At 45.4% G+C, this 23671-nt stretch overlaps 1 long non-coding RNA gene across 1 annotated transcript; it reads left to right on the top strand.

The window, feature by feature from the left end:
- Nucleotides 1-17905: 17905 nt before the first annotated feature.
- On the top strand, nt 17906-23452 carry LOC132386345 (uncharacterized). Its single transcript, XR_009509497.1, has 3 exons — nt 17906-18011; nt 20858-20999; nt 23440-23452. It is a non-coding gene; the product is annotated as an uncharacterized LOC132386345 (long non-coding RNA).
- Nucleotides 23453-23671: the final 219 nt, after the last annotated feature.

The raw sequence follows: 23671 nt of genomic DNA, 5'->3' as shown, positions 1-23671 counted from the left end.
TTGGCTGGGATGTCCAGTGTTAAACTATATATGTCCTGCGTTGTTGTTTTTTTACTGATGTTCTGTGTGGGTGTGATGACGTATACATGCAGCCACGGCGTCACCGGGGTGGGGGGGGGGGTGGTGGATTGGGAAGGCTAGTTTCGGGACTGTTATTACGTCATCATGATCTTTTGCGTGCTCACTGTGTGTGAGTGCTGGTGACGTGTCTTGCTGAGTGGTAGGACGGTGTGCTGAGGGGTTGGAGTGGGCTGAGAGAATGGTAAGGGGTAGGGCGGAAGGGAGAAACGAAATAGTTCAGCACTGTGGAGAGGGGAGGGAAGACGAATGTGATCGAGTTGCACACATTCAAAAACAGGGTGTTAGTGGAGTTTTAATTCCCTCTGCTGCAAAGTGAACACAAAAAATTAAATTACACAGTTAAAGACCAGCAAGACGACAAAAGGAGAAAATGCCAAGAGAATCCGGAAACTATCCGACACAATCAGGGATCTTGCAACAGTTTAGTTCAATCTGATTACTCACACAGGCAGAACCAAGTGGCAAGCATCATTCACCAAAAACTTGCTTTGAAACACAAACTCATGAAGGATACGGTCCATTACTATCAATACAATCCTCATTCAGTCTGACAGCCGGAGTACATATTGATACGAGGACCGATCTATTATTACACATCCACAATAACCTTTCCCATAGAATATTACAGGACACACCAGCAGGAACAACTTCCTTCATGGACCGATTCCAAACATGCACAACATTCTGAAATCCAGAAGTGAAAACAGTAGAAATATTATGACTTCAAGGAGAAAATGGATAGACGATGGTATGACCTGCCTATATATTGTACCGACAGTAATATCTACAACTGTTTCCACCTTAAAGTCACTACATAATAATATTAAACAATTAGGCCGACACAACAATATTTATGTAATTGTCCAAAACGCCACAACATTAAACACCACTAGAATAGACGGAAAGCTTTTGGCAATTGAGAAGTCATTACAGGTCTTTTTTTACTCTTCCTCCCGTGCAGGCGCGTGGCCAAGTGTTTAAGGCCTTGGTCTACTGATCTGAAGCTCACCAGTTCGAGTCTCAGTTGAGGCAGCGTTTTGTGTTTCTGAGCAAGGCGCTTAACCACACGACAGCGGTGCCAAGCTGTATCGGCCCCTTGCCCTTCCCTTGGACAACATCGGTGGTGTGGAGAGGGGAGAGTTGCAGCATGGGCAACTGCCGGTCCTCCAGACAATCCTGCCCAGGCCTGCGCCCTGGAAGCCTTCCAAAGGAGCAAATGCATGGTTTCACAAAGATTAACGGATGCCTATACCTCCCCCATCCCCGCCAAATTTCCAGGGAAATGGGGAAACGTGTTTTTCTCACAAAGTAATATAATTCAACTTTAATGATAATCGGACCTTCGGCAGACATTCCCTGGGCAGGTGAACACAACAGGAAGATGATACAAACTCACTGGGTGCAGGTGAAGACGAATGTTGAAGTTTGAATATCTGTAAACAGGGACGTTGTCTGCTCAAAGCGTGTTGGCGGACGTGCCGATCCGATGCTGGATGCGAACAGTTAATTCTTACTGCGGTGTTGTCTACTCACTGAGAGCACGGAGCGGTCCCGAGCTGGTCTCCGGTGCGCTCAGTGTGAATTCCGCCCGTACTCCTTGTGCCGGCAGTGTTTCCGCTCGGTGCTCCATTTCCTCACCGTCAGCGAGAAGCAACGGATATGCCGATCACTTGACCAGTGAGCATTTACACCGGAGGGCGGGATCTGTTACCGATAGACGCGTGGCGGTAACGGGAGCGGGAATGTGGTGAAACATACAAATAGAAGGTGGTTTGAGTTTAATGACCGGTGGGAGGTGGAAGCCGGCGGCTGCAGTTACCGAAGAGTCTGTTCCGGATCTGGGTCTCGCTCGGGCTCTCAACCACTCTCGCAGCTGCCTCGTTCACCGATGACCGTCGGTTCTGTCGTGTCGAGATGGAAAACAAAAACTGCCCCAGCCTCTGGGAAGAACTTAGGTAGTTTGTTTGTTAATCAGTTGAATAATTGACGTTAGTGGATATTTCGCTGCGCTGATGAACTGCTCTCTGAACTTGGACTGAGTTACCCCATAAATAAACGTGTTTGTGCAGCAACTCAATACCATCAGCATGTATCCGGTGTGTTGAAATATGTATTCCGAATCTTTGTAACTATTCTGATCCAATCCGGCGATGATGTAATAAAGGAATTCGGCAACTTTTACTGACCACAGGATGATGAAGCTCCCTGAGGGTGAGAAGTAAGATCACAGACCTCCTCCTGCTCTCCATCTCCGGGTCACTGCCGTTCTCCGCCTTGTTATGTCCCCTCAGCCCCTTACGGACGCGACTCGTCACTAAAATGTGTCTGACTGTCAGAGCGTTGAGCAGTAGTATTGACACGAACGGGAGTAATGGCGCTAGAACGGTAGAAAGCCAGCTGTATCCCACCCAGCCAGGGTCCGTATAGTAGCTCGCTTTGCGAATGCAGCCCCAGGGTATATTGTCAATTACTTTCATAGGTCGATACATAATGAAGTAGGGCACATTTTTACAAAAGAAAAAAACGCCGGTTGTTGTCAAAACAACAGTCGCAGTTTTCCCGGTGCAATATTTTGCTTTCAGCTTTTGGCAACATATGGCGACAAACCGATCGAACGTAAAAGTGACGGTGAACCAGACAGAACAATCTGTGGCTGCCCTTAACGGGATATAGTTCACACTGCATATGGTGGTTATGTCCAGAAACGTCCCGGGCAAGTAATAATTAAAAACGCGCCCCAGTATAACCTGAAAGATGATGGTCAGTAGATCCGCCGTTGCCATGGCCACCAGGTAGCGAGTGGTGCAGGTGGAAAGTCCGCACTTTCCCCGGGACAGGATCACAATCGCCACTAAATTCACTGGAGAAACAGCAGAAAGAATGAGTGAATTACTGTCACGCCGCACCACGAGTGTCAGCGCAGAGATATGCTGAAAATAGAGAAAAATCAAAGTTTACAGGAAACGCATTTCAGGATTTTAACAGGTGTAAACTGGGATTGCAGAAGCCTCGTACAATTACATGCTGGGTGAATGGCATTGCTACTCGATACTGGAAGAGGAGCAGGGTTTGGGAAGGAGGCGTTGTAAACGAAATATTGTATGTTCTTTGGTTTGCAGAAATCATTATAAATCTTCAAACATCCGGAAGCAATTTCCTGGAACACAACGCAATACGATAAATCTGAATGTAAAGTATTTTATGCCATTGATACGGAATATCACCAAGCTGTCCGTAAAGATACCGATCGCGCTGGATTATCGGCGTGTACTTTGACAGAGGCTTTGCATTGATAAATCACAACTGTCTGTCATGAATCCGCAAAATGGATCTATCTTCCGCTCTGCAGCTGTTTCAGCTGCCGGTTTATTTTGAGTCGAGGTCACGGATCAAACTGCAAGGGATCTTCTGAATGAACACAGAGCTTTGTTACAATGTCTGCACCGCACTTACTGATACACCGGCATCACGACGCTGACGGTAACTGAGCGTGTCCAAAGACCGCACACACAGATCAGCAAACGTTAGTTCGCCTCGGTCCTTACCAGGGACGCCAATAACGGCAGTGATCAAGAAGTATATCTTTCTCACAAGGAAAAATGTTTCAAGCATGCTGTGTGAGATTCAGCCTGTCTTCCAGCTGCCCGCGATCTCGCTGAAGAAACTCTGAGCTGGTGAATCTCCACAGTCATTCTTTTATACTCGCTCCAGCACACCGAATATTCAATACTACACAAGACTGACGTGTCTTCCAACAGCTGGGGGTAAAAATAAACATGAGGTAATTCAATTAAAATCCCAGTTGTGTTGAGGTAACGGTAGCTTGACACGAAATTGCAAAATCTCAAAGACGACCTTACATCGGTGAATGTTGCTGCGAAATAAGCTCAGGCTCACCTCTCGGTTTCATGATTGTTATTGTTGATCGTTTCATTCCTTGGCTCCATGGACATGGACATCATAGACCAGTGCTGTATTGGCATTGTCTGACTGTTTCACTGAGAACTGTTTCGGTGATAGATCTTACAACAGTATTATACAAAACAGATTAAGTTGTTTGCATGTCGCTGTATATAGTGAAGGGCCTTAAACTAATATCGCATCCAGGCTTACGAAGATAGTCAACGCCCAAACCGTTCAGCGAATGAATTGCAGCAGAGACACAGAATGCTGGAGGACGTCAACAGTTCAGGCAGCATCTGTGGAAATGTATGGACAGCCATCGCTCTCGCCGAGACCCCTCTTCTCATTAATGAACACGTCGTCGAACACCTCAGCTCCAACGACAAGCTATTCCAGTAGCAAACCGTTTCCATTTCCGGTCCGACATACTTATAGCCCCCTATTCTGCCACGATATGGCTACTCTCACACTGGAGGAGTAACACCTTTTATTCCGTCAAATAACCTCCAATCTTATGGCATGGACATGGATATCTCCATCTTCCGATATTTCCGTCTCTCCCTTCCCTCTTCTGAATTTCTCCACTCTGGGCTCCAACTCTTCTACTCTTCTGTCTGTCACCCACCCCCACCGACCCCCCTACTCATTCCCTTTCTCCCATGATCCACTGTCCTCTCCAATCAGATTATTTCTTCTCAAACACTCTGTCTTTTCCGTTAATCACCTTCCAGCCTCGTATTTGGTCACCCGACTCCAAACACCTGGCTTCACCTACCATCTTCCGGCGTGACCTCCTCCCACTCTCCCAAACATTCCTTTTCTGGCATCTTCCATTCTGCTCCAGTTCTGTTGTAGTTTTCGACCTGAAACATGAAGGGCCGATTCATTTCCATACATGCTGTTCTTCCAGCGTTGGTGCAGCCCGTTACGTGGTAAACCAGCTCCAGTCAAGATTCGCGCCGGTCTGACGTAAAGTAATTCAATTACCGTTCACATGATCCTCGGATTGGTGAAAATGCTTAAACCGACAGAGAATCTGCATTCATTACATTTGTACCAACAATGCAATTGTTTTGCTGATGCACAAAATTGGTAGCGTTGTTGACTGTGAGGCAGGTACTCGGATTGACATATTTGACGAACTGTCCGGCGCTTTTATTGGAAATATAACATAAATGATTGTTCGTAAAGAAGTGCTCGTGTATTACATGGTCTGAAGTGAATGACACATAAGAAGAGGCTCACACTGTGACTAGATAGTCGTTGCAGTAATAAATTAATGGGTTATGGGATTAATTTCATTGGATGGGCACTGGACGGCAGATCGGGGTCAATATTGAGGTGTGTGGTGATTATTGTCCCTAGGTGAGAAGTGCTGGGTTATTCACAAAGTGTAGTGGGGTTTTCGTGAGTGCTGATCTGAGTCAGATCAGAATTCGGTTTATTATCACCATCATCCTGAGTGCCAAAACGTTTGCTTTGGGCCTTTTGCTTTGTTGTTATTTCCAATCTGTAAAAGATGGAAATAATCTTGCTTAAAGATCTGTGTCATCTTTAACTTTATGTCTGTTCGAAGCAGGTCATCTTCTACTCTCTTAGCTATTCGCAGCAACAGGAATATTGTCCAGGGGTGCCTAGACTTTTGCATGCCATTGCAATTGCACTTCCCTCAACTCATTGCTTTAGAAACTGAAACAGAGCTGTGTGCAGATAATGGTTCGAGGCTGAAGGGTCTGTGGGTAGATCGAGGGACTGAATGTTTCGAAGTCTGACGCTGTCTGTTGCTGGTAGTCGGACAGGCTGCTTCGTGGGGAGAGAGAGGGGTCGTGGAATTAATTTGGGGACAGTCGTACGCCTGTCGGAAGAGAAGGGAACCGTGGGATCAGTCCAGGGACAGACACGGTCTGCGTGAAGAGAGTGGGGCAGGGTAATTAGTTCGAAGACTGAATCGAACTACAGAGTGAGAGAGGGGCAGCGGAATTAATTTGGGGACTGACGTGGACCTGTGGAAAGAGAACGGGGCCGCGGGATTACTCTGGGGATTGTCACAGGCAGTGGGGAGAGAGTGGGACAGTGTGATTAGTTCGGTGACTGGCACAGACTCTGGGGAGAGAGCGGGACAGTGTGATTACTTTGGATACTGACACGGACTGTGGCGAGAGAGAGGGACAGTGTGATGAGTTCGAGGATTTACACGAGCTGTGGGGAGGTTGTGGGAAAGTGTGATTAGTTCAGGAACTAACACAGAGACTGACACAGGTCTGTGGGATTAGTGTGTGTTTCCTTTATAAATGGAAGCTGCTGGAACAGAGTAAATCACAATAAAATGTTAATATTATCCTATTTTACACAAGTCTTCTGTTTGTGTTATTCCATAAACAGTTACAGACATCAAGAAGATGTCAGAGGTCGGAGGATGGAAGCGAAGGTATCGTGGAGATGGGAAGAAGTGCAGTGGAAGGATGTGAACTGTGACAAAGTGGCAGGTGCGCATGCGGCTGTTCGATAGAGCGGGGTGTGTATCGATTAGCCCTCTTGCCCGTCGGAGGTGCTGTATTGGCGCAGGCGTTCGAGAGTCCATGTTTTTCGTCTCGGTGGGTTCGGTTCGTAGCACCACATTGTTAATTGCCCGGCGTGTCCCAGTACTAACACGACTCGGTACAAGTGTTTGATCAGACTAATCCGCGCATGCGTAACATGAGGTGGGAGATGTGGTAACATGTTTCCACAATGCTGTGTGAGATTCAGCCTGTCTTTCAGCTGCCCGCGTTCTCGCTGAAGAAACTCTGAACTGATGAATCTCCACTGTCATTCATTTATACTCGCTCCAGAACACTGAATATTCAGATCCACACAAGGCTGACGTGTCTTCCAATAGCTGCAGATGTGTATCACCAGGAAGGTGCCGACGATGGAACATTTTTTTCTAGATGACTTTTTTTTAACTCTTTCTTGAGCTATGATAGTGAGTTTTTGAAGAAACGAGCACGGAAATGAGTACGATGTCCACAAGAGCTAAAGGGACAGATTTTTAAAAACGGGAAAGAATCCGACGGGAACGGTAAGAAGAAAAGAGGTGAACCCAAGCAAACTGAATTAACTGAGGAGACAACGTTCGATTTTTTTGAAGGCACAATCTACTGAACTACGCCAAAATACTAAAGAAGATATGAAGGTACTTCAGGACTCTTCGGCTGCGCTCTATCACGAAGTTAAACTACAAAATTCCAAAATTTAAGAACTGCAGGACGATGCTCGGAAGAAAGATCAGAAAATTGATCGTTTTGAACAAACTCCGACTTCGACAGTTTAACAGTTGAAGAGCTGCAAATCCAAGATCATCGATCTCGACAACCGACCCAGAAGACAGAATCTGCGTCTAATCGGTCTCCCCGAAGATATCGAGAAAGGGGACCCTTAAAAATTCCTTTCTCAACTTGTAAAGGATGCGTTTACCTCTGAATTTCCAAACGAACGTCCATTACTTGAGCTTTTCATCGCTCTTTTCCCCGATATCCGAGCCCTGGGGCCAGACCTCGAGCAGTGATTGTCCGGCTCCATTATGTGCATGCTAAAGAGCATTTCTCAGCATCGCTCGTCGGCAAAGTATGATCATATTTCAAAATTATCGGTTCCGTCTCCTGGAGGATTACAGCCCAGAAGTGATGAAGACACGATAGGTTTTTAAATCTTTGATGTCGGAAAGTTACGAAGCAGGTCTCAAACCAGCTTCACTTCATCCTGCGCCCCTCAGAATTACTACTTCCGAAGGTCAACACCATATTTTCCTGTCCACAAACGCCGCTCGAAGCTTTTTGGATGAACACTATAACATTATCCATTTGCTTCGGATACATGTATTATGAGATCTCAGGAATAGGATTCGATTTCAATGACTCTGATTGGATCTTTCATAACGTCGGAGCCTTGCTGAAGAATTTCAGCTGCTGCACAAACACATTTATTTACGCGGTCACTCAGTCGAAATTCAGGGAGCAGGTGATCAGCGCGGTGAAATATCCGGTCACCTCGGTGCTTCAGTTCATTACGCACTGAGAGCGTCACGTGTTTAAAGTGGAAAGAGTTTGGACAAGATTAACGAGGTGTTGCCAAGAGGAGGGGAACTCTATATTGCGGAGATTGCCCAGGCTGGGGCTTCATTACCCGACTGGACTGGCCTGTTTTGTTTCACTGCGGGCTGGAGCTGGGAAAGGGGAGACAATTGACATGCCTTTTCATAGCTTTGCAGACGCTAGATCGTGCACGGTGCGGCGGCAATGGCCGAGTCCGAATTCTATGATGATTTCACAGTCAAAGTATGCTCGCAAGATTTTCTGAATAATGCGAGTCCGTGTCTTTTTAATTGTCGTATAACAGCAGACCGATCGCCAACCCCCTGCCCCACTGCCCCGCGGAAAACAGAACAAAAATATCGACTCAAACCTCACTCTCCATTGAAATCAAAAGGCAAGAAACGGCGAAAATCACGGATCATCGAAACATTCGTGCGAGATCGCCACAATCCGTAAACACCAAGAACATTCGCATAACCTACTCTCTCCGTCCGCTTTCCATCCATACTCCCAGTTTTCCCCACGCTTCCTCTTTCCCTGACCCTTCCTCCCCTGCCGGTCTCTTGCTCTGGCCCCCGCTGTTCCTTTCCTCCCCTTCTTTCTCTCTATCGCACTCTCACCCTCACTCCTCACTTACTCACGCATTCCCTTCTCGTTCCATTGATCTCCTTCCGCCCAAAACTCTCTCCCTACACCATTTTACCTCGCTTCATTCTCTTTCCCTCTCCTTGCCCCTGCCTCCTCCCGCTATCTTGCTCCCGACGCTCTCTGCCTCTTTCCTTATGTCCCACTCTCCACCTCCGCTTCCCTCTGCCTCCCGCTGCAATCTCACCACTCCTTTGTTAACCTGCTACCTCTATTATTCCTCTCTTGTACTTTCTGCTCCCGCGCTAACCACTGTCTCCTCATCTGTGCTTCCCATTCTTTCCTACACCCGGCTCCCTTCGCCTCCACTCTCTCTATTGGGCCAGATCTGAATCTTCCTAACTACTCCCATGCGGGCCCTTGTCAAAGGCCTTACCGAAGTTCATGTAGACAATAAGCACTGCCTTCCCTTCATCCACTTTCCTAGTAACATCCTCGAAAAACTCTAATAGATTGGTTAAACATGACCTACCACGCACAAAGACATGCTGACTTTTTCTAATAAGTCCCTGTCTATCCAAATACTTGTAGATCCTATCTGTTCGTATTCCTTCCAATAACTTACCTACTCTCGATGTCAAAATTTCGGGCCTATAATTTCCCGGCTTATTTTTGAGCCTTTTTTAAACAAGGGAACTACATGAGCGATCCTCCAATCCTCCGGCACCTGACCGATGGATATCGACATTTTAAATATTTCTGCCAGGGCCCCTGCAACTTCAACACCAGTCTCCTTCAAGGTCCGAGGCAATACCCTGTCAGTTCCTGAGGATTTATCTACTCTGATTTGCCTCAAGACAGCAAGAACCTCCTCCTCTTCAATCAGCATAAATTCCATGACCTCCCCCCTTGTTTGCCTTGTTTCCATAGACTCCAGTCCAGTTTCATCAGTAAATACAGATGCAAAAAAAAAACATATAATACCTCTCCCATTTCTTTTGGTTCCATACATAGTCGACCACACTGATCTTCTAGAGAACCAATTTTATCCCTTACTATAGAAACTTAGAAAATAGGGGCAGGGGTAGGCCATTCGGCCCTTCGAGACTGCACCGCCAATCAGTATGATCATGGCTGATCATCCAACTCAGAAGCCTGTACCTGCTTTCTCTCCATACCCCCTGATCCCTTTAGCCAGAAGGCCCATATCTAACTTCCCCTTAAATATAGCCAATGAACTGGCTTCAACTGTATCCAGTGGCAGAGAATTCGCCACTCTCTGTGTGAAGACGTTTTTCCTCATCTCGTTCCTAAAAGGCTTCCGTTTTATCCTTAAACTGTGACTCCTCATTCTGGACTTCCCCAAAATCGGAAACAATCTTCCTGCATCCAGCCTGTCCAAACCCTTTAGAATTTTATACGTTTCAATAAGATACCAGCTCAATCTTCTGAATTCCAGAGAGTATAAGCCTAGTCGATCCAGTCTTTTTCATATGAAAGTCCTGCCATCCCAGGAATCAATCTGGTGAACCTTCTTTGTACTCCCTCTATGGCAAGAATGTCTTTCTTCAGATTAAGAGACCAAAACTGCACATAATACTCTTGGTGCGGTCTCACCAAGGCCTTGTACAACTGCAGTAGATCCTCCCTGCTCCTGTACTCAAATCCTTTTGCTATGGATGCCAACATACCATTTGCCATTTTCAACGCCTGCTTTACCTGCATGCCCACCTTCAATGACAGGTGTACAATGACACCCAGGTCTCGTTACACCTCCCCTTTTCCTAATCGGCCACCATTAAGATAATAATCTGTTTTCCTGTTCTTGCAACCAAAGTGGATATCCTCATATTTAACCACATCAAATTGCATCTGCCATGAATTTGTCCACTCACCTAACCTATCCAAGTCACCATGCATCCTGTTAGCATCCTCCTCACAGCTAACACCGCCGCCCTGCTTCGTGTCATTCGCAAACTTGGACATGCTGCATTTAATTCCCTCGTCTAAATTATTAGTATATATTTTAAACAACTGGGGTTCCAGCACTAAGCCTTGCGGTATCCCACTAGTCACTGCCTGCCATTCTGAAAAGGTCCCGTTTACTCCCACACTTTCCTTCCTATCTGCCAACCAATTCTCTATCCACCTCAATACCATACGCCCAATACCGTGTGCTTTAGGTTTGCACACTAATCTGCTGTGTTGGACCTTGTCAAAAGCATGTTGAAAATCTAAATATACCACATCCACTGGCTCTCACCTATCCACTCTACTGGTTACATCTTCAAAAAATTCTATAAGATTCGTCAGACATGATTTTCCTTTCACAAATCCATTTTAGCTTTGTCCGATGATTTCACTTCTTTCCAAATGTGCTGTTATCACATCTTTGATAACCGACTCTAGCATTTTCCCCACCACCGATGTCAGTCTAATCGGTTTATAATTCCCCGGTGTTTCACTCCCTACTTTTTTAAAAACCGGGGTTACATTAGCCACCCTCCAATCCTCAGGAACTAATCCAGAATCTAAAGAGTTTTGAAAAATTATCACTAATGCATCCACTATTTCTTGCGCTACTTCTTTAAGCACTCTGGGATGTAGACCATCTGGCCCTGTGGATTTATCTGCCTTTAATCCCTTCAATTAACCTAACACCACTTCCCTACTAACATTTATTTCCCTCCGTTCCTCCATCTCACTAGACCCTCGGTCCCTTACTATTTCCAGAAGATTATTTATGTCCTCCCTAGTGAAGACAGAACAAAAGTAGTTATTCAATTGGTCTGCCATGTCTTTCTTCCCTATGATCAATTCACCTGTTTCTACCTGTAAAGGACCTAAATTTGTCTTGACCAAACTTTTTCTTTTCACATATCTATAAAAGCTTTTACAGTCAGTTTTTATGTTCCCAGCCAGCTTTCCCTCATAATCTTTCTTCCCTTTCCTAATTAAGTCCTTTTTCCACCTCTGCTGGTCTCTGAATTTCTCTCAGTCCTCAGGTGCGCCGCTTTTTTTTTTTCTTTTTGCTAATTTATATGTTTCTTCTTTGGACTTGATACTATCCCTAATTTCCCTGTCAGCCACGGGTGCACTACCTTCTCTGGTTTATTATTTTGCCAAACTGGAATGAACAAATGTTGTAGTTCATCCATGTGATCTTTAAATGCTTGCCATTGCATATCCACCGTCAATCCTTTAAGTATCATTTGCCAGTCTATCTTAGTTAATTCACGTCTCATACCTTCAAAGTTACCCTTCTTTAAGTTCAGAACCTTTGTTTCTGAATTAACTATGTCACTCTCGATCTTAATGAAGAATTCTACCATATTATGGGCACTCTTACACAAGGGGCCTCGCAGGACAAAATTACTAACTAGCCCTTCCTCATTGCTCAATACCCAATCTAGAATGACCTGCTCTTTTGTTGGTTCCACAACATGTTTGCTCAGAAAACTATCCCGCATACATTCCAAGAAATCCTCTTCGTCAGTACCCTTACCAATTTGGTTCACCCAATCTATGTGTAGATTGAAGTCACCCATTATAACTACTGTCCCTTTATTGCACAATTTTCTAATTCCCTGTTTAATGCCATCCCCAACCTCACTACTACTGTTCGGAGGCCTGTACACAACTCCCACCAGCGTTTTCTGCCCCTTAGATTTATGCAGCTCTACCCATATCGATTCCACATCCTCCAGGTAAATGTCCTTCTTTTCTATTACGTTAATCTCCTCTCTAACCAGCAATGCTACACCAGCTCCTTTTCTTTCCTGTCTATCCCTCCTGAATATTGAATATCTCTGAATGTTGAACTCCCCTCCTTGGTCACTCTGGAGCCATGTTTCTGTGATCCCAACTATATCATAATCATTAATAACTATCTGCACATTCAATTCATCAAAATTGTTACGAATGTTCAGCGCATTGACACACAAAGCCTTCAGGCATGATCTTAGAACACTCTTAGCCCTTACACAAATATGTTGAAAAGTGGCCCTTTTTGCTTTTTGCCCTGGATTTGCCTGCCTGCCACTTTCACTTTTCACCTTACTACTTTTGGCTTCTAGTCTCATTTTACACCCCTCTGTCTCTCTACACTTGTTCCCATCCCCCTGCCACATTAGTTTAAATCCTCCTGAAAAGCAGTAGCAAACGCAACCCCTTAGACGTTGGCTCCAGTCCAGCCCAGGTGCAGACCGTCCTGTTTATCCCGGTCTCACCACCCCCAGAATTGGTTCCAATGTCCCAGAAATTTGAATCCCTCCCCCTTGCAACATTTTTTAAGCCACGTATTCATCTGAAATGTCCTCCTACTTCTACTCTGACTAGCACGCTTTTGATGTTAAAACCACTATCTTCATTAGTATCTAACAGTATAATAACTTAAGCAAGATATGTGTGTGTAATTATAACACCCAAACTATTGAGCTCGGTACTGGGTTGGGGTGGTGGGGGGGGGGGAGGAAGGCTTAGAGTCCTGAGATCGTAAAGTATGAAAGTGTAGTTCATTCACTGAATAAGGGATGGGAGAGAGATATTTTTAATCCAGGGCAAATACAGAGAGAAGGCAATTACGTCGAATTCCATAGCTTCCACGGTGGTAAAATGAGATAACAGTCGCCGTAGATTTTATCCGTCGCCATTCCAAATCCACATGCGAATTATCACCGAAAGTGACTTGTCACAGGGATCAACAACACACACAAAATGCTGGTGGAACCCAGTAGGCCAAGCAGCATCTATAGGGAGAAGCGCTGTCGACGTTTCGGGCCTAGACCCTTCGTCAGGGCTAACCGAACGGAAAGATGGTAAGAGATTTGAAAATAGTGGGGGGAGGGGGAAATGCGAAATGATAGGAGAAGACCGGAGGGGTTGGGATGAAGCAAAGAGCTAGAAAATGATTGGCAAAAGTGAATCAGAGCTAGAGAAGGGAAAGGATCATGCGACAGGAGGCCACGAGCGTAAGAAAATAGGGGGAAGGGATCACCAGAGGGAGATGGAGAACAGACAAACAACTAAATATGCCAGTGATAGTGCATGAAGGGGAGGAGGGGCATTAACGGAAATTAGAGAAGGCAAAGTTCATGCGATCAGGTTGGAGACTACCCAGCCTGTATGTAAGGTGTTGTTCCTCGAACCTGAGTTTGGATTCATCTTGACAATAGAGGAAGCCGTGGACAGACATATCAGAATGGGAATGGGACGTGTAATTAAAATGTCTAACGCGTTAATGCCCCTCCTCCCCTTTTTACGCCATCCCTGACATATTTACTTGTTATCTGTTCTCCATCTACACCCCCTCCTTTCCTTCTCCCGAGGCCTCCCGTCCCATGATCCTTTCCCTTCTCCAGCTCTCTATCACTTTCGCCAATCACCTGTCCAGCTCTTAGCTTCATCCCACCCCCTCAGGTCTTCTCCTATCATTTCGAATTTCCCCTCCCCCCACTACTTTCAAATCTCTTACTATCTTTCCTTTCGGTTAGTCCTGACGAAGGGTCTCAGCCCGAAATGTCGGCAGTGCTTCTCCCTATAGATGCTGCCTGGCCTGCTGTGTTCCACCAGCATTTTGTGTGTGTTGTTGTTTGAATTTCAGATTTCCTCGTGTCTGCTTTTAGGGATATCGTCTTCAAGTGAATCGCCACACCACATACCCAGGCAAGGATTAACACGTAAGTGGTCTCCACAGGATTCTCCAAACAAAACCCACTCCTGTGGATTATTCGCGGTGACAGGTACACAGTCGATGTGCACTGGATCGATAATCAAACCACCCTTGTGGGCACAGGAGAGTTCCAAACAGTGACCCTTGGCCACTAGCTTCCTTGACTAAATCCTTTTGTTCTCTTTCTTTGTCTCCTTCTGACTGTGAGTGTCTGTGTCCTCGCTTACAACGAAACAAACTGTAAGTCAGAGAGTCCCGCCTCCTTGATCTCTCTCTCTGCAAAAATCAAAAGTGAGCTGAGAATGTCAGCGGCTGACGTCATTGTTAGTCCCCAACTCACTCAGGCACTCTCTTAAAGTGACAGTCAACAGCAACCGAGACTTCGGGATTCATAACACTTCCCCTTCCACAAAAAAAAATATTTTTGCTCTAAAAGAGAAAAATTTTTAACTGCAAGCTACAGTATGTAAAATTATGCATGTATGGTTACCATGTAACACATTGCAGAATCGTATACAAATACCAGATTCTGCTTCACTAATAAAACTGTAAGCTCAGCATCTGGAAAAACAATCGGCAATGATATTGTCCGTGCTTTTCATATGCATTATCACAATACCATATTCTTGCAAAATCAGACTCTAGTTTAACAATAACCTCGTTTTGTCCTTTACCTTAATCAAAAACACCAACAGATTGCTATCAGTATAAGCTATAAGAGGTTACTTCTCAGGACAAACATCGACAGCGAAATGCCGCAAAACCAAGATGAGTGACAACAACTCTTTCTCTAAGAACCACAGAACATTACAGCATAGAAACAGGTGTTTTGGCCCTTGTTGGCTGAGCCGAACCATTTTTCTGCCTAGTCCCACTGACCTGCACCTGGGCCATACCCTCCAAGCCCCTCTCATCCATATATCTGTCCAAGTTTTTCTGAAATGTCAAACGTGAGCTCGCTATGGTGGAATAATTTATTTGCTGCTCATTGAATTTTCTCGAAAAGTAAACTACAGGCTGTTCAACATCATCATCATCTTTTCGTAATAACACCGCCCCGGCAGCTTCATCACTGGCATCCACAGCTATAGAAAACGGCTTTGTAAAGTCAGGTGCCCTGAGCACAGGTTAATGACACAAAAATGGCTTTCAATCCATCAAGTGCCTCCTGACAAGGCTCGGTCCAAACAAACTTTTCACCATTCTTCACGAGATTAGTCAGAGGAAGAGCGATATCAGTAAAGTTCTGGCTGAACTTTATCCAACCATTCCCAGAAACCTTCTGAGAGGCTTCTTAGCAGTCAGAATAGGAACTTGAGAAATTGCCTGGACTTTTGCCTGAACAGGAGCCCACTTGCTTTGACCTACAACATAGCCAAGATAAGTCACAGTGGCATGGCAAAACTCACTCTTAGCTAAATGTAAGGCGGGCCTGGGAAAGCCTGTCAAACAGCTTCTCTGCTGCAGAGATATGCACTTCCCAAGTGTCACTCCCTGTGACTAAGTCAACAATATAGGCATCTGTGTGTCCTAACCCTCGAATTACAGAATCATTCATTCTCTGGAATGTTCCTGGACCATTTTTCATTCCAAACAGCAAAACATTGTATTCATACAACCCAGATGGTGTCACAAACGCAGAGGTGTCCCTCTGTCCGTCAATGGAGCACACCAATACCATTTCAACAGACTAATCTTTGTAAGAAATCAGCTTTACCAACTTCATCCCGCACTCTCCCACTGTAGCAGAGACTGACAGATACAGAATGAAACCCACACTCTCACACTGCAGCAGAGACTGACAGATACAGAATGAAACCCACATTCTCACACTGTAACAGAGACTGACAGATACAGAATGAAACCCACACTCTCACACTGTAACAGAGACTGACAGATACAGAATGAAACCCACACTCTCACACTGTAACAGAGACTGACAGATACAGAATGAAACCCACACTCTCACACTGTAACAGAGACTGACAGATACAGAATGAAACCCACACTCTCACACTGTAACAGAGACTGACAGATACAGAATGAAACCCACACTCTCACACTGTAACAGAGACTGACAGATACAGAATGAAACCCACACTCTCACACTGTGGCAGAGACTGACAGATACAGAATGAGCCCCATACTTTCGCACTACAGGGGAAACTTGTATATACAGTATGAAATGCACAGACGCACACTCCAAGGGAGAGAGCGGGAGCCTGTGTGTGAGTATGTCTGTGTTTGGCTGTGAGAGAGTGTATCTGCGTGCACGTATGTGTATGTGCGTGTGTATGTCAGAGACAGTATATATGTGTGTATGGAAGTCTGTTTGTGTGTGTGTTTAAAAGAGTGTGTGTGTGTGTGTGTGTGTGTGTGTGTGTGAGTGTGTGTGTGTGTGTGTGTGTGTGTGTGTGTGTGTGTGTGTGTGTGTGTTGATGATACTTTTCAATATACCTTTATATGATGACGTGGCTTGATGTGACGGTAAAGAACACTGTAAAGGAAATGCCAAAGACACGAGAATCTTTATGTTAAACCAAGAGATCAAATCGGAACGGAATCTATACAGGTCAGAAAGTATTTTGTTAAATCATGCGGGTATTTACATCATGGAGAAACGTGTTGTGGTTGTGTTCGTAACCCACAGTGCAGTGAATGGCAGCCTTATCATCTCAGTATATTCCTACAGCTAAATGAACACCACAGTGTTTCAGCATCTAACTGTTCGTCAGGTGGATTCAACAGCGGCTTTGTCCGTCAGCTTCAAAATCCACAGCACAAATAACAAATCTTATGCATGTACATTTTGTGATATATATACACACACGCGCACACACACACACACACACACACACACACACACACAGATACTAAAGATTTGGAGAAGATAGTTTAAGAGATGGAGAGAACATTATACCGGGAAGGTGATCAAAATAACGTAAACATCGATGTCGTCCAGGACTGAAGGAGAACTGGACCGAGTGTGTGTGTACGCAATGAGTATGTTTTATATCTGGTGTCACAGTCGGATGGGGTGTGATGGGTTTGGTGTCTGAGCGGCCAAACTGAACAGCTGAATTAAAAAGTGAAAGATATTAAACTGAAGTCTGCAGGAGGAGACTGGGAGGGTTTTCATATGTCCCTGGATCCAGAGCGCACTGAGGGGAAACCGGATCTATTTGTAGATGAAACAGCAGGCGCGACAGTGAAAAGTGCCGAAAATGATGGAAACATCGATTCCGGAATGCTTGTGGAAAGAGAACCACAGTTAAAGTTTCAGGTTGGAAAATGGGAACAGTCGTGACCGCTGTCAACTGTGGAATGTTGTAAATGAAGCTGATTGCTCAATTACTGGTCTCATTGCACATTTTGGTCGAATTACACAGAGGGATCTGAATGTGGTAATGCCAATGGTATTGACGTGTTTGTGTCACATCCCCACAGAATTTACATCTGAGAGACTGCCGGTGATGTAATTTGTTTGTTCACTAACACTGGTCAGAGGTGGGACCTCGTCACTGGGGATCGACCACCTGTATAAATCAGAGTCTGTTGCAGTACGTCAGCCCAGAGTGTCTTGTCGAGCTGTGGAATTCAGAGCAATCGCGTTCACTGCGTCCCTCAAATGGGATATCCAGTAATCTGGCGGATAGAAGACATTTACCACCCTGTTATTTCAGCCGTTGGAATTCCCGGTAAGCCGCTGTCACACCTGCAAACGGCAGAAACTGAGAGTTAATTCCGATGTTCTGAAGTGTTTCTCTCGCTACTTGTTTCCACAGCCACCTGTCCAGTCCCCGCATTTTAGTCATGGGCGGAAGGCGCTGACAATGTTAATCCCTTTGCTTTCTTAGCAGACAGCGCTCCATATTGGAGCCGAGATGGTGCCTTTGACTGAAATACTCTCCGCTGCCTCGATATCATGGAATAATTGTGAATCGAAATATCTGCACAGGAGCACACCGGGCGACACTGCATCTGTGGAGAGCCAGCCGACCTTCTGTTCTGTCCGTAGGAATCGACTGTGAATTGCCTGAGTGGGTGATGGAGCAACGCGAATGGCGCATTTATGTTAGAAATATGAGCAGAGGGAGCCGCCGATGTTGATTTCATTTCATTCCTGTGATGCTCAGGCCAGTGACGTTGGTATATCATACCCATTCCTCACTGCGGCCAGGAAGCGTTTGACCAGCTGTCATCTGGTCGGTTTGGGAATTCACCCAGATTGAACCCATTTACAAAACTCGCGGAGTTCTCTGTCACGCTGTCACTGCATTGCACACTGTCAGCGGGTTCATATGTTCTGGGTCCAGTTTCCACCATTTGGAAGCAAAAAAAAACACAAGATGAAGTCTAATAATAATAATTTTGTTCTATTGCCTTGACAGGTGAGTAATTTCTCTACTTCTTTCCCTCTCTCTTGCAGTTAACCTGGTGGCGATTGTTATCCTGTCCCGAGGAAAGTGCGGTCTCTCCAAATGCATCACTCGCTACCTGCTGGGAATGGCAGCAGCCGATCTTCTGGTCGTTATCTCTGACCCTCTGCTGAACTGGACTGTACTGATATACTTTAGGTCTTCCTTCCTCTATTGGACTCCCGTTTGTAGGGTTGTTCTCTGCCAGCTGTTAGCAAGCACCGGGGTCTCTGTCTGGCTGACAGTCGCGTTCACCTGTGACAGATTTGTGGCCATTTGTTGTGAAAAGCTGAAAACAAAATATTGCACCGAAAAAACGGCGGCTGTGGTTATCGGGACAGTGAGCGTTCTGGGCTGTTTGGAAAGTGTCCCTTTCTACTTTACATTGGAGCCTTTGGTGATAATTGATGGAGTTTTCTTTGGCTGTGACAGCAAAGACAGTTTCTATACGTCTCCCTCGTGGGCCGCATTTCAGATGATTCATCGCATTTTCATGCCTTGTCTCCCGTTTGTTCTGATTTTATTGTTCAATGCTCTGACAGTCAGACGGATTTTGTCCGCCAATAAAGTCCGGATGGGCCTCCGGGGCCGCAGTAACGGAAAGAATGACAAGGACCCGGAGATGGAAAACCGAAGGAAATCGGTCGTTTTTCTATTCAGTATAACCGGTAGTTTTATATTTCTGTGGTTATCTCTGCTGGTTTTTGATCTCTACGTAATGATTGCAAACATCCCTCGTTACTCGGACGCGGATCCGATTTATATCGCAGAATCCACGGCGACGATGTTGCAGGTCCTCAGCTCCTGCACCAACACATGTATTTACGCCGTGACTCAGAGCAATTTCAGAGAGGAGCTGAAGAACGCGGTGAAATACCCGCTGAAACTCTTAACCAAATTCCTTAAATCATAGAGCGACTTGTTGGTTTCTGCCGGAGATTTCAGTCAAACACCATGTTTCCTCCAAAATCTATCCATTTGCCGATATGTAGAACCATGGGTAACAACTGAGCGCTCTGAAATACGCATGCGTTTTGTGATGATATATTCCACTCGCTGTTTACCCCGTACAGGTGAAATGTGTCCTTCATCAGATATGTAATATGTAGCGGTCACCTCAGCTGTAATTCACCCCAATGGAGGGTCTATAGTCAGGTCCCGTCCATTTTACTTTAATAATCTCCATCACATCTGACAGCGTTTTACTCTGGGCTGGTGCAGTTAGGAAGAATCCTCTCCCTTTTCTCCATTCTCTCCGTTGTTTCTGATTCATCCTTCTCAGTAATGCTCACGGCGTTTTACTCCCGATATCTCTCACGTTGTCCTCGCTCACTCCTTCCCCCACGCCGGTGAGGGGAACTGGATCAGACTGAAACATAGCGGAGTCGTGTGTGTGTGTGTGTGTGTGTGTGTGTGTGTGTGTTTGTGTGTGTGTGTGTGTGTGTGTGTGTTTGTGTGTGTCTTTTCTTTACTATTCCAACTCCTTTTCCATCTCCGGACTGCTCCGCTTTGTCCTTTCATATCTGCCCCTTTATCTCCGTTCACATCCTGAGGTCCCGTGAATCTCTGTTCCCTGTTTCTCTCTGTCCGCTCGTCCGGTCCCATTCTGAAAAGAATTTAATCTCCTTGCAGACTAGTGAGTTTCACCGTGAGGAAGACATGATCGGGCTGGAACATGGCGTGTGGTGCGTTCTTTTCCTTCTTTTTCAACAGCATCTCCATATCCGTCCTGCTCCTTCGTTGTCCCCGCATCTCTCCGGCTTTATCTTTGTTCACATCCCGAGGCCCCATCACAGTCTGTTTCTTTCCCTCTGTTTCCCTCTGTTCACTGTTTCTCTCTGACCACACCTTCCGTCCGGTCGCGTACTGAGCAAAGGAAATCTAATTGCAGGAACATATATTTATATCGATCATCAATATACGCTGAAATTGAATCAACTTCCAGAGCCACGGGAAAAAAAGTTATTTGTTTATTTTTTTCTCTCTCCAACTAACTGAGCTCTACCTGGAAGTTTTATCGATATATGAAAAATAAAAGAATTATACTGAAAATCTGAATTAAAATTACTTTAAAAGACGTTGTACCACTCTGAGGCGGAGTATTACTCACTCTGTTGCATTTCCAGTTCCGTCTCACTGATGTCTGTCCTGCCGCCGATCAGCGTTACACAACAAAGGTGATTCTCCTCGCCCGGAGTTGACGGAAGTAAGAGTCGACACCACAGATGTCTTTTCGAGAGCAGAATAGATTTATGCACCTCGCGCCAGGTATTAACAACTCAACGCTTTATCATAAATAGTGTTTCCAGTGATACGTAAGGATTATGTCCAATCTCCGGCCACCGTGAACACAAAAGCAGCGTGAATCCCAAGCGACGTCATTCTAGTCTTGACCAATTTATCTCCCAATCAGACTGTGTGTCTTAAAGACTACGACATAATTGCCTGGCAAGATTAAATGACAAGAGCGTCGCATTCCGGAGTTGGTGATGACCCAGGGTTAATTTTGTTTCGTGTCTGCAGTGCAGTTTCTTATGTTGTTTACTGTTGTCCAAATCTAATCGCAAACTGGAGAACATCTGCAGAATCTGGAAATCAAAGTAATATGCACACATTCCTAAGGAGCTCAACAAGCCGGGCAGAATCTGTGTAAAAGTGTAAGCAGTAAATGTTCCGGGCCGACACACTTCATCAGGGAGATCCAATTTAATAGGATCGGACGTTTCTACCATAATAATATGTACAAGATGATGAGCGGTATTGATCGTGTCGATAACACGTGTCTTTTTCCCCGGGACAAAATGGTTAAAACGCGGGGTATACTTTAAAGGTGCTTGGAAACAGGGAGTTCAGAGTTCAGTTTTCACACAGAGAGTGTTGGGTGTGTGGAATAAACTGCCGGCGGCGGTGATGGAAGCGAATACAATAGGGTGTTTAAGAGCCTCTCAGACAGGTACATGGGACTTTGAGAAGTAGAGGTCTATGCACCAAGGAAATCCAAGGCAGTTTCTAGAGTGGGTTTCATGGTGGGCACAACATTGTGGGCCGAAGAGTTTCTATGTTCTATGTTTTTTAATTGCAGTGTCGGCGACAGGTGTTAGACACCCAGGCATGCCTCTTACAACTGCTGGTCATTGTGCAGACCGCTATGCACAGGGTTGTCTGCATTAGTCTGCATTCAGTAAATCCTTGACATGCTATCTTGCTAATCGCCCTTAAGTATTGCAAAAAATTTACTCATTATCAGGACCTGGTTTCGGAACTGGTAAAATAAGGGACCGCAGGTTGATATAAGCCCTTGCTAATCGAAACGTGTTCTTATGACAGGATTCATGCTTTACATTGCCTCCAGTGACAAATCATATTGTCGTATAGAGGGTAGAATAGCATAGGTCTTCTTGTGGTGGGGCAGAACGTACGTCACTCGTAATTTTTGTTTATCGCCCACCGAGAGGGAGGTGTCTACGAAAGCAGCAAAACTACGACATACTCAGGCAAAGCAGGGGGAGTAAACAGGGAAATCTTTGTTTTAATGATGAAGAAGGAAATATTACACAACCAGCCTGAGCGGAATGAAGTAGTCGAGTAGCGTTAGTATTAGGCAGAGTTATACACCGTGTGCGGCTTAACTCCTGTAAAGTCTGAAGCGCGGGTCCGAGTATTTCAGGAGTTGCAGGGGGTTTGATGGCTGTGGTGACATGAGGGGTTAGGATTGGCAGTTTAAATCGCTCATCCTGATATTCTCTCGAAAACCCTTCTTCCACTTTGTCTTTTGGACCATAGTAGATGTGTTCTGTTACAGAAAGAGTTTCTGCTCTGTTAGTCACGGAAAGGAGCTTCTGGTGATCGCTCGGCTGAGATGTTTCAGTGTATCGGACGGTGCGATAGAAATGCATCAGAGGTCGGCCTGTCAGGATAAGCTGTCGTTGGTTAACATCTCAGTCCAAGTGTATTTCCAATTCTGTGTACGGCCGCGCAGAGCTGTTGTGCAAGTCTATCATGTGTTATGGAAACGGGAAATGAAGTCAGTTATATTATAGAAAATAGACAATCGACAATAGGTGCCGAAGTAGACCATTCGGCCCCTCGACTCTGCACCGCCATTCTGAGATCATGGCTGATCATTCACTATCAATACCCAGTCCCTGCCTTGTCCCCATATCCCTTGATTCCCCTATCCATCAGATATCTACCTAGCTCCTTCTTGAAAGCTTTTGTCTCCTGTTTTTTGCCCGCACCTTGTTCCCTCTCCAAAATTACTATGCTGACAGATTGCCCCACACGGGCAGCCGAGCACGGTCCCCTTTAACCTCGTCCCCATGGCAACGGAATATCCATCATTATCGTTTTCCCCTCTATTCCTCTGGGGAATTCCTCTATTCCTCTGCACTTGTACTGCAGGCCAAGTGGGTTCCGCACACAACTTTTAAGAACATCTAAACATTTCCATGCAAGGAGTTATAAATTTCAAAAATTTGTCCCATATTCGAACTTCAGGAGGGGTCTACAGCATAGTTACCGCTGTGGTGCCAACTATATTTTTTTTTTTGGATATTATGTAACAAGAGATGGTTCTGAACTCGCTTCTTTTCATTTCTCCTGTTCTGTTTCCTGTTCTAATACGCAAATTATAGGCGTGTCCTCCTTTTTCAGTCCCTGCGATGGTTCAGAAGGGACCCTAAAAGTGTGTTCATCTTTCCTTCGATAGATCTTTGTCTTGCCGTTTGTCCTCCTCCGGCCGCTTTGCTTCGGTTGCCTGAACGTTATCAGGCGGGGTCGGGATGATTGATCCAGCCGTACAGCTTCTGCTTACATGAAAACTTAGACCAGACCTGATTCCTGCCTGAGCACAGGCTGTCCAGGTGAGGCTAGAGACTTTGAGATTCATCACCTTTCCTTTGTTTGGACATGGTTTGGACAGTCAGTCTATAGTTTTTTTC

Source organism: Hypanus sabinus, unplaced genomic scaffold, assembly GCF_030144855.1.
Source record: "Hypanus sabinus isolate sHypSab1 unplaced genomic scaffold, sHypSab1.hap1 scaffold_1104, whole genome shotgun sequence".
NCBI classification, from domain to species: Eukaryota; Metazoa; Chordata; class Chondrichthyes; order Myliobatiformes; family Dasyatidae; genus Hypanus; species Hypanus sabinus.
This window is presented reverse-complemented; position numbering and strand designations above follow the sequence as displayed.